Here is a 16,537-nt window from a genome sequence, read left to right on the forward strand (position 1 = left end):
TTTGGGGTTTATGATGTTTGGGGTGCATTGTCTTTCTTGGATATGTACATGTCTCTCAGTAGATTTGGGAAGTTTTCAGCCATTATTTCCTGCAACACCCCTTCTGAACCCTTTCCCTTCTCTTTTCATTCTGAGATGCCTATAATATGTATGTTTGTGCATTTTGCATTGTCATTCATGTCCCTACGTCCTAGCTGGATTTTTTCTATCTTTTTATCGATCAATTCTACTATCTGTTTGATTTCCGATGTACTCTCTTCCACATCGCTAATTCTCTGCTCTGCCTTTCTAATATGCTATTTGCTGTGAGTGTATTTTTGATTTCTTGAACTGTGGTTCATTCCCGTCATATCTGTTACCTTTTTGCATATGTCTGCAATTTCCCCTGCAAGTGTTGTCTTCATATTGTTAACCTCTTCCTTTACTTCATTAAATTTGTCTGTGATATATGTTCTGAGATCTTTACCACTGTTAATTGACCCACTGCTTTTCAAAGTGTGCTGTTTAATTTCCATATCTTGGTGTGAAATCTGGGCCTCTGGCCCTTGCATATTTCCAGCTTCACTCCACTGTGGTCAGAGATATTATTTTGTATTATTTCGATCTTTCTGAATTGTGTGAAGTTCTGTTCCCCTTCCTAGTTTTTAGTTTGTTTGTTGGATTCAGCCATATTTTCCTGATTACTGGTTTAATCAATTCCTTAGCTTCTTTGTTTAGTCTTAGGGAATAATTAGCTCTGGTTTTTGCATAAGTGTTATATCTTCTCTTTGTCACTTTGTTCTTCTTATTCTAATTTCTTATTGCTGGCTGAGTTCACTTTGAAGGAAAGTATTAGGGCCAGGAAAAGGCAATTGTGTAAGAAAGGAAAATGGGTAAAGTAGTATTGGTAATAAATGTTAACAGAGCAACCATATGAGATCTGGGAGGATGGATATTAGTTTCATGGAAGTTGTGTAGAGTTATAGCAGTAAGGAGAGTACCTATAATGAGGTAGTCAACTGAATATGGAAGGAATATGGTATGAATTAAAAAGGTAGTGTTTTCTTGAGAGAGGGAAAGAGAAAAAGAAAGGCAATAGTTTCAAGAGTGGATAAAAGACAGAAAAAAACACAAAGGTATTAGAAATTAAGAGTTAGACAATTTGGTGTCAAAGAAAGGGAGGTGGAATATAGGAGAGACAGTAGATGATGGAGGATATCAAGGTGTGGGGGAAAGGGGATAGTGTAGGTAGCCAAAATCAATTCACACAGAAATGAGTCAATGGAGGATGAGGAAACCCAGCAAATATGAGGTGTTCCCTGCAGCACCTATTATATAATTAAGATAAACTAAAATAAGAAAAAAATGAGGGAGAAGAGAAAAGAGAGAAAAAAGAGAAAAAAGAAAAGAAAAAAAGAAAAAAGGGGCTGGGTAAAGAAAAGGGAGGGGAACAAGTAAGGAAAAGAAAAGAAGATATAGAACACCAACAACAGCAAAAAAAATAAAACCTAAATAAATGAAAAAAAGACCTAGGGGGATACAATGGAAGAAGAGACTAGGAAATAATGCAATATTAGCAACCAGGACAATACAAAAATAAAAAATAAGAAATTAAAATTAAAATTTAAAAAAACACAAACATTGAGGGCTAGGACAATCAAGGACCTCAGATGGGCCTCAGGGCATGGTGGATTCAGGGATGGAAAGTCTGTGATATTGCAGACTCAAGAGGTGTGAATCTCTGGGGTGTGGGTCACCAGGGTTTAGGGCACACAGACCTGGCAACCTCAAATCTGGTTAACAGGGAGCCTGGGAGCACCACAGTGCAACACAGTCTTCAGGGATGCCCGCAGCTGGGTGCCAGCCCTATGGGAGAGGTCACATCCACACTCTGACCTATGTGCCTGAAACCTGCAAATCCCCCTCTCTCTAGGTTCTCTTCTGTGGCTGTATCACCAATTTGACTTCAGGACTCCTCCCACCCTGCAAGCCCCCAAAACAGCTAGTTGGGGGTGCCTCTATATTGCAGCCAATTTAAGGACGCTGCAGATCAGCAGCCAGGCCTAGAGGGCGGGGCTCTAGCCAGAAGCGCTGTATCAGTGTCTGCAACCAAAAATCCCACGCCTCACAAAAGATTCCCCTAATAAGCTTCCAGACACCTCCCACCCTGCAATCCCCCGAAATAGCCTCCTGGTGACGTCTCTTTATTGCGAGAGATTTAAGGCCGCTACAGATCAGCAGTGAGCCTTGGGGGTGGGGCTCTAGCCAGAAGTGCTATTATTCATGTCAGAAATAAAAAATTCCCCACCTCACAGAAAACTCCCATCTGTCTCATCAAATCAGTTTGCGAAGTCCTCCTGCCCTGTTAGCCCCTTAATAGCCCGCTCAGGGTTTATGAATTCCCCAGTACCGCAGAGCCTCCAGGAATCACCGCCGCAGTGCCGGTGCCTTGGTTCTGCCCTCCCCAGGGTGGAGTGTCCCATGCACAGCCCCTATCTCTGTGTAAGAGAGCCTCAATTTTATCTTTTACTAGAATTTTCTCTGTTACCTTCCCACCAAATCGATGTCCAGACACCTCCTGCCCTGCAAAATCCCAAAGCAGCCTGGTCCTGAAGAATTTCTAATGCCGCCCAGCTGCTTCTTTGCAGGAGCGACTATCAGGTGCACTCACTCAACCACCATCTTGCCTCACCCCCCAGTAAAGCTAATTAAAGCTTCTACATACATTAAACATCAGTAGTCCACTCAGTCCTTCTCATGTCCTTTACGAATCCACCACCTACCACCAGGTCTTGAAGATATTTTCCAATAATTTCTTCTAGAAGTTTTTGTTTCTTGCTTTTATTTTTAGGTTTTTGATCCATTTTGAGTTAATTTTTGGATAAGGTGTGCAATAGGGGTCCTCTTTCCTTCTTTTAGCTATGGATGTCCAGTTTTTTCAGCACCATTTGTTGAATGGATTGTTCTGCCCGAGCTGTGTGGGTTTGACAGGTTAGTCAAAATCACTTGACCATATCTGTGAGGGTCTGTTTCTGAACCATAAATTGAGTTCCATTAATCTATTGTGTCTGTCTTTAGGCTAGTACCATGCTTTTTGATCACTATAGGTAGGTGTTATGATTTAAAGTTTGGAGATGAGGGTTCACTTTTCCTTTTTATGATGTTCCTGACTATTCAGGACTCCTTACCCTTCCAAATAAATTTAATGATCATGTTTTCAATTTGTTCTTTAATGCTCGTGGAATTTTTAATGGGATTGAATTAAATCTGTATATCAGTTTGTATAGAACTGACATCTTAATGATATTTAGTCTTCCAATCCATGAGCATGGAATTTTCTTCCAGTTATTTATGGCTTTTTAAAATTTGTTTAAACATTGAGTTGCAGTTTTCTGAATACAAGTGCTTTACATCATTGGATAACTTTATTCCTATTTGAGTTTTATCTGTCATATTTTATTTTCACCACTGTTTTGACACTTTTAGTTACTTTTATTGATATAATCTTCATTTCTAGACTCTCTTACAGGCCTCTCTCTCATGTCTTTTCTTTTCAGGGTCTAGCACACCCTTTAGTATTTCCTGAAATTCTGGTCTCCTGCTTAGGAATTCTTTCAGTTTCTGTTTATCTGTGAATACTCTAATTTCACCCTAATTTTTGAAAGACAGTCTTGCTGGATATGAGATTCTTGCTGGAAGTTTTTCTCTTGTAGTATCTTAAATACATCAGACCACTGCCTTCTTGCCTCCATGGTTTCTAGAGAGATATCAGCACTTAATCTTACTGGATATTCCTTATATGTTATGCATTGCTTTCCTCTTGCTGCTCTCAGAATTCTCTGTCTTTGGCATTTGATGTTCTGATGATTATGTGTCTTGGAATTGGTTGATTTGGATTTTTTCAGATGGGAGTACATTGTGCTTCTTGGACAGGGATATTTATGTCCTTCATTAGGGTTGGGAAATTTTCTACCATTATTTCTTTAAATATTCCTTCTGCCCCTTTTCCCTTCTCTTTTTCTTCTGGGACTCCCTATGACACTTACGTTTGCATGCTTTTTGCTGTCATTTAGTTCCCTGAGACCTTGTTCAATTTTTCCATTCTTTTCTTCATCTCTTCTTTTGTATGTTCACTTTCAGAGGCCATTTCTTCAAGCTCACCAATCCTTTCTTCTGCCTCCTCAAATCTGCTATTACATGATTCCAATGTGTTTTTTAATTTCATTGATTGCACCTTTCATTCTCATAAGATCTGCTATTTTCCTATGTATGCTTTCAAATTCTTCTTTGTGTTCATCCAATGTCTTCTTAATATCCTTAATCTCTTTAGCCATCTCTCATTGAATTTATTAAGGAGATTTGTTTGCACATCTATGATTAATTGTCTCAACTCCTTTATGTCATCTGGAGGCTTATCTTATTCCTTTAACTGGGCCATAGCTTCCTGTTTTTTGGTGTGGATTGTAATTTTGGGTTGGTGTCTTGGCATCTAACTTACTAGAGTATTTATTCTGTATGTAGTTTTTCTCTTTAGTTTAGGGTTTCCTATTGTTTCTCCCTTGCTGGTTCCACAGTAGGAGCCAAGCATGTAGTTGGTGCTGTAAGCTGTGAAGGCTCAAGCTGCTCTCATTGCACCAGGGACCAATGATGCGTCTTCCAACTTTCTCCTTTGCCAAGGGTAGGGACAGAGTCACATCTATGTGGAATAATCCACATGCAGGCCTAGACTGTAGTTGCCCAGAGAGACTGATGAAGCTTCACATCCCTTTCTCCCCTGCCTGGGGCAGGGATGGAGCTGCAGATGTGGGCAGCAATCTATGCAGTGTGGGTCCAAGATGACTGCAGTTGCCCCAGTAGACTTCTGATTTTCTATCTCTGACTTCATTTTGCCCCTTCCTCTCTTTCTTCTCCTTCTTGGATTCTCATCATCAGATGCATAAGAGCTGTTTTAAGCATTTCTTTTTTCCAATTGCATTATTTTTTGCTCTATTGCTCAGACTGACTCATTTCAATTGTCTTTTTTTTTCAGGTTCACTGGTTCTTCCTTCTGTCATCTCCAAACTGCTCATGTATCTCTCCTGGACATTTTTCATTTCAGTTATCTTTGTCTTGAATTGCATTAGTTCTGTTTGGTTCCTTTTTTATCTTTTTGCTTAGACTCCAATGTTGCTCAATCATTGTTTCCCTAATAACCTTTATTGGTTTGTCTGTACCCCCTTTCATATCCCTTATCATTTTTAAGATCATTTTTTAAAAGGCTTTGTTCAGTATGTCCATATTCTCATCTTATTCATTGGAGTTTTTTGGACTTTTATCTTTAGATGGGCCATTATTTTCTGTTTCTTTGATTGTTTTGTACTCTTCTTGCACACTGTACATTTTAAATGTTATCTCTAGGATTTATTCCCTGAGATGTCTGTTTCTTGATTTTAGAACTGTGACAGTTTGAGATGATTTTATAAATCCCAAACAGAGAAAGATTGAATTTAAAAACTAATTAATTCCTCTATGTGTGATACTCTTTGCATTTAATTTGCTTGAAAGACCTTTGAATAGATTACTTGATAAGATAGATTCAGACCTTTTGATTTGAATATGTCAGCAGGGCATGATTCATGTTGAGTCTCCACACCCTCACTGGGACTGATAAGAGAAGACTCAGGCAGAATGAGGAAAATGAAGCCACCATATTTGGTCCTATCATGTATGAGAGAGGATCACTTAAGCACAAAGCCCCAAGTGGCTAGGGCCCACAGTACAACTTAAGAGGAAAGGGTAAGCCCAGAGGAAAAAGGTGAAATCTTTGCAAAGATCAGTCACCATCTTGCTTCATCATGTGGCAACATGCCAGGATCAGCAGAAGCTGACTTTGGTGAGAATGCATCGGTGATGCTGCCTCGGTTTGGACATTTCATGGCCTTGGAACTATAAGCTTTTACCCCAAATAGTTGCCCTTTTTAAAAGCCAACACACTTCTGGTACTTTGCATCAACATTCCTTTGGCAAATGAAAACAAAAAATTACCTCTAGAAGGATCAATGACCTAAATATAAAAGCCAGTAGTATAAAATCTCTAGATGAAAATATATGGAAGCATTTTCAGGATCTTGTTTTAGGTAATAGTTTCTTAGACTTTACATAAAATGCACAAACAGGAAAGAAAAAAAAAGCAAATGAGACCTTTTGAAATTAAAAATGTTTGGCATTCATAGGGCTATTATCATGAAAGTGAAAAGACAACCTACTCAATGAGATAGTTGGGAACCACATACCCAATAAGGGTTTAATATCCACAATATATAGAGAAATCCTATAATTCAACAATTAAAAGACAAAGAACTTGATTTAAAAATGGACAAAAGACTTGACAGACATTTTTCCAAAGATATAAAAATGGCTAAAAAGCACATGAAAATGAAATAGCAATAATAGGTTTAAACATTAGAAATAAAATACACAGTAATTTGGAAAAACTAGAATAAGGTAAAAAAATTGGGTTATAAAAATGAAAAATAACGTACAAAAAATTTTGATGTTTTCTTTCCTAGTAATTGAATTTGGCAATATATTAGGCTTCTTTTTTGAAGAAGTTTTGGATCACAGATGACTTCAACTATGGCAGGGGAGGAGCACTGGTATGGGGTGTCATTAATGGGGGATGCTTGGGAGGGAGTTTGCCTGGGCATACATATAGGGTATATAGATAGGTTCAGATGTTCACTGGGCATTGACACAGCAAGTAGAGATTCACACAACAACTGAGGGAGTGCTGGATTCCCATCCTGGGGTGCTCTGCCACATTCCCAATGGAACAGCAACAATCTCCCAAGTGCAAGGGCAATGACCAGTGAAGATGGTCCAATGATAGGCCCTAGATACTGATGACTAAGGTTATGAACCTGTTGCACTTGATTTCAACTTGACCTAGTGTTGTAGGGTGCCTAAGAGTTACCTCCTGAGATCTTCCATGTTGCTCAAATGAGGACACTCTCTAAGTTAGATTTAGTATAAAAATGCATTACCTCTGGGAAGCAAACTTGGCCCAATGGATAGGACATCCATCTACCACATGGGAGGTCTATGGTTCAAACCCTGGGCCTCCTTGACCCATGTGGAGCTGGCCCATGTGCAGTGCTGATGTGTGCAAGGAGTGCCGTGCCATGCAGTGGTGTCTCCCACATAGGGGAGCCCCATGCACAAGGAATGTGCCCCATAAGGAGAGCTGCCCAGCATGAAAGAAAGTTCAGCCTGCCCAAGAATGGTGCTGCACACATGGAGAACTGACACAGCAAGATCACACACACACACACACACAAAGACACAGATTCTCATGCCGCTGACAACAGAAGCAGACAAAGATCACGCAGCAAATGGACACAGAGAACAGACAACTGGGGTGGGGGGAGGGAAGGAGAGAGAAATAAATAAAATAAATCTTAAAAAAAAATAAATGCGTTACCTCCTCTGCAGCCTGGGATATGACTCCCGGGGATGAGCCTCCCTGGTGCCAAGTGATTACTAACAAGCACCTGGTGGTGATGCAACTGGAAAAAAGACTTTGAATAAAAGGGGGAAATGGTAAAGAGAAATGAGTTTATATGACTAAGAGACTGCAAAATTAGTTGGGAGGTAATCAGAGGGGTTGTGCTTATGCATGTCTCAGCAGGGTCTCATACACAGCCAAAGTAGATACAACCCCAGGTAGAGGTGCTCTTGAGGGCTATGGAGCCACCCAGGTCCTATAGTCAAGACAGATGGTTCCAGGGTTTGGTGCCTTGTAAGTGACCCTTACTTTGGAGTTTGTGCTCCAGATTGTGATGGAGTTGGTCTCAGATGCAACTTCTCTACATATGCCTCTTCTACCAGTTTTATTGAACCTGTGGTTGGCAGTGGGATTGGTGTATGCCCAGGAGACTTGAATCTCTGGGCTGTCTATGTGCCAACTGGGCCCTGAGCCTCAGCAGATGTGCAGCACCTACTCTCCAGTTCATCAGACTTATCCAGGTTAGCAGACCGGGAGGTGGGGATGGACAACCACTACACCAAGGAAGCGAGAGAGTCTACAGCTATGGGTAGGAGAGTCACATCCACCAGCTGTGTGGGTTTGAAGATCCTTCTCAGCTGAGAGGTGGAGTGAGCATCACCATCTCAGGGTCCTCAGGATGGGGGAATAAAATATGGACTAAAGTGGACTTATTGTTATTCTACTGTAGAATTATTGTGACTCTAGCAATGAAAACATTGTATCACTGATGTGGAAACAGTGGCCACTGAAGTTGCTGAAGGCAAAGAGAGAGAAAAGGAGGTGTGATATGGAGGCACTTTTGGAACTTGGGATTGTCCTGAATCATATTGCAGGGACAGATGCAGGACATTATATAACCTGCCATAACCCACTGAATGGACTTGAAGGGAGTGTGAAGTATAATGTAAACTGTAATCCATGCTGTGTCACAGTGCTCCAAAATGTATTCATCAAATTCAATGAGTGTACCACACTAAAGGAAGAAGTTGTTGTGGGAAATGTGGAGAGTGTGGAGAGTGGGGCATATGGGAACCTCCTATATTTTTTAATGTAACATTTTGTGTGATCTATGTATCTTTTAAAAATAAATAAAAATATATCAAAAAAAGAGAGGATGGACAAAAAAAGCACATAAAAAGATGCACAACATTACTAGCTATAAGGGAAAAGCAAATTAAAATAATGATATCATTTCACACCCACCAGAATGGCTAGTACTAAAAAAAAACCCAAATTACAAGTGTTGGACAGGATGTGGAGAAATAGGAACACTCAGTCATTAATGGTGGAACTGTACAGTGATGCAGCTTGTGTGGAAAACGGTTTGGCAGTACCTCAGAAAGATATATTATAGAATTACCATAGGACATGGCATCTTGCTACTAGGCATATAATCAGAACAACTGAAAGCAGGGACTTGAACAGGTATTTTCACACAAATGTTCATAGTGGCATTATTCACAATTGCCAAAAAATGGAAGCAACCTGAATGTCCACCAAATGAAAAATGGATTTTTTTAAAAATGTGATACATAGATATGATGGAATATTATTCAGCTGTAAAAATAAATGAACTCCTGATGCATGCAAGAACATGGATGAACTCTGAGGAAATTATGCTGAGTGAAATAAGCCAGACAAAAGGACAAATATTGTCTGATCTTACTGGAATGAACTAATTATAATAAGTAAATCCACAGAGTTAGAATCCAGAATATAGATTATGAGGGGACAGACTGGGGGTAGCAGTTACTTAATTTGTGCAGAATTTCTCTTTAGGTTGATTGCAAAGGTTTGAAAATGGGTGGTGGTAATGGTACCATCTTATTGTGAGGGAAATTTTTAGCACAGAATTATGTATGTGAATGTGGTTGAAAAGGGGAAGTTTTGGGTCATGTATGTTAATAGAATGAAAGAAGATAGAACACAGCACTGTATAACAGTGAACCCTGTTACAGGCAATGACTGTGGTTAATAGTATAAGAATATTTTTTCATGAATTATAACAACTGTATGATAGCAATACAAGGTATTCATCGTATTGTGGTATATGGGAAAAAATACTACTAATGTAAACTATGGACTATAGTTAATATAATTTTTTCATTTAATAAGTGAAAAATAAATGAACTTATATAACCAATAAGTGTAGAGTAAAAGTTGTGACCTTACAAAACAATCAGGCTATCATCATACAGGGCTCCTAATATCACCCCACCACCACCAACTTGCACTGGTTTGAAGCATTTGTTATAAACTATGAAAGAGCATTTTCAAAATGTTACTACTAACGATAGCCCATATATTACATTTGGTATATTTTTCACAATCTACCTGATTATTAACATTTTGTATTAGTATGATATGTTTGTTATATATCATAACAGAACATCCTCATATTTGTTTTGTTAACCAAAGTCCATCTTCCACATCAGGAATCACTGTGTTAATGCAGGCCCATGCTTTGTATAAACCATTCAACATGTATACCCAGTGGCTCCCTTTTCTTTTTTTTAGCAAATAAAGTTTATTGATACATATTAATAAAACATAAGTCTATCAAAAGTGTAAAATTAATGGTATTCAGTAAAATCACAGTTGTGCATCCATCAGTTCAATCATTTAGAGCCTCTTAATTATTCCAGTAATAATAATAATGATAATAATATAAACAAAACCAACCAAATACAACTCATCACCTCTCAATCTATCTATGCTTCCACTGTTGTACATGCATAGCTGCTATTGTTTCATTCTCTCTAGGTTATTTGTATTTATATTTTGTAAAACAGTCATGTATGCACTGTCGAGTATATTCATTTTTCACATAAAGTTTCACTATGTCATACAGGCCCATGTTACATTTTTTAGTTTTCCTTCCAGTTATACATGTCCTTAGACTTTTCCTTTCCACCACTGTCATACCCATATAGTAGTTCTGTTAGTCACAAACACCATGATGTACTCTCACCATTTCCAATCATTTCCAAAGATTTACAAACAACCTTTTAACCAGTTCTGTACAGATTAACCATCAGCTTTTCATTTTCTACCCTCCTTCTAGTTTCTGGTGACCTAATTCGAATTGTTAATTCCATGAATTCACAAAATATATTTAGTTCATAAAAGCAAAATCATATAATATTAGTCCTTTTGTGTCTGGCCTGCTTCACCCAACATCATGTCCTCCAGGTTCCATATTGTCCTATGCTAGTATTAGACAGTCTTTGAATGATTGTTAGAATTCATTTTGAAGCCATCTAGTGCCCCCCAGCTTTCATCTTTGGGAGGTAATTGATGACTTTTCAATCTCTTGACTTGTGATTGGTTTACTGAGGTCTTTTATTTCTTCTACAGTCAGTGTAGGTGTTTTTTTTGTCCTAAGAATCTGTCCATCTAATTTCCATTGTCTAACATTTTGGCATCCAGTTGTTTATAGTATCCTCTTATGATCTCTCTTAATTCTGATGAATATGTTCCTTTAATGAACAGGAGCAGATACCACAGTAATGCAAAGTGTCAACAATGGGTGGGGGGAAGTATGGGAATGTTGTATTTTTTATAGGATTTTTCTGTAAACCTACAACTTCTCTAATTTAAAATAAATACAAACACCCATTAAGCTAAATGAAAGAAAAGAGACACAAGAACTACTTATTGTACAATTCCATTTATATAAAATATAAATATAAATAAATCTAGATATAGATTAGTGGTTATATAAGGCTAGAGAATGAGAGAGAACTTGAGAGGTGATTGTTAAGATATAAAAGGTTTTTATTTTAGGAGTAAGAAATGTTCAAATTTGATTGTGGTTATGAATGCACAACTCTTGGATTATACTAAAAACCACAGATTGCACATGTTGGATGGATTGCTTGGTATGTGAATATATCTCAACAAAACTTTTTTCAAAAAAAGCAGTGTCAATAAATTCAGAAAGACTGAAATCACACAGAGGTTCTTCTCCAGTCACAGCGGAATGAATAAGGAATAAATGACAGAGGAAGAACTAGAAATTCACAAATATGTGGAAATTAAACAATATACTCTTAAATAATCCATGGGTACAAGAAGAAATCACAAGGAGAATTAGAAAAACCTTGAAAGAAATTAAAACAAAATGACAATACACCAGAACTCATGGGATGTAGTAGAGGTATGCTCAGAGAGAAATTTATAGTTGTAAATGCCTAAATTTAAAAAAGAAGGAATATCTCAAATCAATGACCTAACTTCACAATGGGAAGAACTAGAAAAATAAGAGGTAACTGTATTCAAAATAAGCAGAAAGAATGAAAATAAAGATTAAAGTAGAGATGAAGGACATAGAGATAGAAAAACACCATAGAGAATCAATGAAATTTTGAAAAAAATGGCTCTTGGAAAAGTTCAATAAAATTGAAAAAACTTTAGCTTGAATAAGTATGAAAAAAAGAAAGAAGATGCAAATTACTAAAATCAGAAATGAAAGAAGGGACATTACTACTGAACTTACAAAAATAAAAATGATTTATATTTTATTTTATTGTACTATGGACAACTGTATGCCAACAAATTATATAACCAAGATAAAACAGATCATATTCCTAGAAACACACAAATTACATAAACTGATTCAAGAAGAAATAGAAGATCTATCAAAATCTGGGCAGGCTTGTCTCCAGAAATGGAAAAGCTGATCCTCAAATCCATATGTGATTGAGAAGACAATTGTTGGAGTGTTCTTTAGGTGCCTATTGCAGGGAAGGGTCACTGGTATAGGGTGTGGTGGTGGGGAAATGTGTGGGGAAGGGTACACCTGGAACACATTCTCTCAAATATGAATATGTTCATGTTATCACAGGGATTATCTCAGTGGGTGGAGACCCACAAAATAACCAACAATGTAGTAGGGTTTCCTGCTATATTCTCAAATAGAGTAGCGAGAATCTCTACAGTACATCAACAGTGCCTAATAGAAAGAAAACAGACCAATGCTCCAAGACTTCAATAGAAATACTTGTACTTATAAGCCTGATTCTTCTAAAACTTACACTTAGGCTTATAATTACTGCCTAAGAGTTACCACCTAAAACCTTCTTACTCAAACATGACCTCTCTCTGAGCACACTCAGCAAAGAAACTTAGCATCTTCCCCCCTAGCTTGGGACCTGACTCCAGGAGATGGGCCCCCTGGAACGAAGAGATTTATACCAACAGCCAACCAGAGATGCATTTGGAAAAGACCTTCACCAAATGGAGGAAACATTAAATACAAAAGAGTTTTGGGGCTAAGAGATTTCAAAGTGATTTGGAAGATCATGCTTAGGTACCTCTCAGGCAGATCTCACAAACTATCACAATAAACAAAGCCCAAACACAGGTTCTCCTGAGGACTCTAGCGACATCTAAACACTTTAGGCAAGGCATACAACTCCATGAAATCAGCACCTCTTTGGTGGTTTTTACTTTGGAATGTATGAAAAACTATTTCCTGACTGTAACAGAATTAAATTCATTTATAATTTCCCTACAAATGATTCTTCAACCCCTTTTATTTGAACCTATAATTAGTACTATATCCATTAAATATATGTCACAGAGAAATAAATCTTTTGCCTGTCCATATGCTCGTTGAGCACCGAATCTTAGCAGAGTTGGGTCCAACACCTACTCTCCAGTTCATCCAACTCACCAAGTATAGCTGTATTAGGGTTCCTAGGGAATCAGATTCAGCAAGACATATCTGTCAATATTATGTGATTTTATAAGAACCTCTCATATGAACATGGGGATGCACATGTCCAGGTTACACAGGCAGGCTGCAACCAGGGGTGCCAATGAAAGCCCAGTGAATGTCCTTGATGAGTTCTGGGAGATGATGGCTATCCAAAGATGAGCTGGGAAATTCTCACTCAATGCTGGAATCACTTCACCTTTTAAGGCATTCAACTGACTGAATAAAGCCTCACTCATTGATAATGGCAATCACCCTGATTGATGTAACTGTAATCAGCTATCTATGATTTACCACTGCAGTAAAGTCAATGGTGACTAAAGCCCATAAATGTCCTTGTATTTCATTTAGCCCAGTGCTTGCTTGAACAAACAGCTGGGCACAATTACCTGGCTGAGTTGACACAATAGCCTAACCATCACAATAGCTGAAAAATGATGATGACAGACAATTTTCATCCCCAAAACAGAGTATTCACTACTGCGAGCAAAACATGTCCTTCAAAGTGTCCCATAAGATCAAAGCCCCCTCTCAATCTGAAGCAATGTGGGTATCACCCTCCCCAAATTCTCAAGATTGAGCAATGAACAAACATAAGGGGAGAGGGTATGGCAACCATGGATCAAAGTAGACTTAGTAGTATAGTAACAGAAGAATTTGTAACAATTATATAAAGATAGTGGGTACCAGAGGTTCTACAGTGAGGGGGAGGGAAGCATAGACGGAACAAAAGGCATTTTTAGGGCTTTCAAATTGTCCTGCATGATACTGCAATGATGGATACAGGCCATTATACATTTTATCAAATCCTATAAAACTGTATGGTGCAAAGTGTAAAACCGTAATGTAAACTACAGAACTTGGTTACTAGTAAATCTTCAATATTTGTTCATGAATTGTAACAAATTTACCACAATAATGTAAGATGTTTTTATGAAGGGAAAATGTGGGAAGGGAATGTGATGGGGTACCATATAATTCTGATGTAACTGATGTAATTAAGCACTTACCTAAGAATAAATTTATTATATAAAAAAGATTAAATATTCATATGGAATTGCTAGAGGTCTCAAATAGATAAATCAATATTGCAAAAGAAGAACAAAGTTGGAGGTGTCATATTTCCCAATGTCAAAACTTGCTACAATACCACAGTATTCAAAACAGTGTGGGGGAGCAGATTTGGCTCAAGTGGTTGAGCTCCTGCTTCCCACATGGGATGTCCTGTGTGCAGTTACTAATGCTTAAAAAAAAAAAAGCAAACAACAAACAACAAGTAGGGCCCAGTGGTTAGGGTGTCCATCTACCACATGGGAGGTCCACGGTTCAAACCCCGGGTCTCTTTGACTCATGTGGAGCTGGTCCATGCATAGTGCTGATGTGCGCAAGGAGTGCCTTGCCACACAGGGGTGTCCCCGCATAGGGGAGCCCATGCGCAAGGAGTGCACCCCGTAAGGACAGCCGCCCAGTGCAAAAGAAAGTGCAGCTTGCCTAAGAATGGCGCCACCCACATGGAGAACTGACACAACAAGATGATGCAACAAGAAGAAACACAGATTCCTGTGCTGCTGACAACAACAGAAGCAGACAAAAGAAGACGACACAGCAAATAGACACATAGAACAGACAACTGGGGTAGGGGAAAAGGGGAGAGAAATAAATAAGTCTTAAAACAACAACAACAACAACAACAAGTAAAATAAATGAAAAAACTAACTCTGGGATGCTGATGTGGCTCAGTGGTTAAGGGATAGTTACCCACATAAAAGGTCCCAGGTTCAATCCTCTGACCCCAATACCTAAAAAAAAAAAGAAAGAAAAAAAAACACCTAAAATGAACAATAACAAAGAAAACCAGCAGAGTTGTATTAGTATAAAGATAGACATACAGAGCAGTGGAACAGAATTGGGAGTTCAGACATAAACCCATACATCAATGGCCAAATGATATTTGACAAGGGTGTCAAGTCCATTCAATGGGGAAAAAAAAGTGTCTCTTCAACAAATGGAAAAAAAAAAGAGAAAACAAACAAACAAACAAATGGTGCTGAGAGAACTGGATATCCACTTGCAAGAAATGAACTTGTATTCCTACCTCATACCATATACAAAAATGATCTCTAAATGGATAAGGGCTCTGAACATAAGAGCTAAAGACATAAAACTCTTAGAGAAAGACACAAGAGGAATCTTTCAAAATCATTAGACAATAAATGTTTCCTCTTTTAGGTTAACCTATTGTGAGATGTTTGTCATAGCAGCCTGGCAAAATAATGCAGGAGTTATGGAAATGTTTTTGTGATGGTAGCACAACATTGTGAATAATTAATACCAAATTCTATACTTGAAAGTGGTTAAAAAGGAAAAATTTAAGATGCATATATATTACCACATTAAAAAATTTAAAAATTTTCAAAATGAGAGTTTACTAGCTGATGGTGTGCTAAAAGGTATAAAAGAAAAAAAAGGGGGAGAGTATTTTGGGAGTGATTTAGATATTGTGACATTTTGTGCAATAATTAATTTATGTCATAGAGAAAGTACTGAGAAGAAAACCATGGAATGTTCCCAAATTTAGAGGAACTGAAGTTATTTTATTATTGATAAAGTTGATCTTATACCTAATGGTTAAAAGGGACATGGGTCTTATTTGTGTAGTGAAATTCAAGAAGAATTTATAATGCTACTAGGAAACCATGCTAGAAATGACCTACTATGGTGAATACAAGAATTGACACACTACTCACTTTTTAAAATTATCTTTATTTTTTTAATGTTACATTCAAAAAATATGAGGTCCCCATATACCCCCCACCCTCCTCACCCCACTTCTCCCACCGTAACAACATCCTCCTCCATTATCATGAGACATTCATTGCATTTGGTGAATACATCTCTGAGCACTGCTGCACCTCATGGTCAATGGTCCACATCATAGCCCACACTCTCCCACAGTCCACTCAGTGGGCCATGGGAGAACCTACTATGTCTGGTAACTGTCCCTGCACCACAACCCAGGACTACTCCAGGCCCCCAAAACGCCCCCATATCACATCACTTTCTCCCACTCTCTATCCCCAACAGCCACCATGGTCACTTTCTCCACACCAATGCCACATTTTCTTCGATTACTAATCACAATAGTTCATGAATAGAATATCAGTAAGTCCACTCTAATCCATACTCTATTCCTCCATCCTGTGGACCTTGGAATGGTTGTGTCCACTCCACATCTATATCAAGAGGGGGCTTAGATTCCACATGGATGCTGGATGCAATCCTCCTGCTTTCAGTTGTAGGCACTCTTGGCTCGA

The sequence above is a fragment of the Dasypus novemcinctus genome, chromosome 25 (assembly GCF_030445035.2).
Source record: "Dasypus novemcinctus isolate mDasNov1 chromosome 25, mDasNov1.1.hap2, whole genome shotgun sequence".
Lineage (NCBI taxonomy): Eukaryota > Metazoa > Chordata > Mammalia > Cingulata > Dasypodidae > Dasypus > Dasypus novemcinctus.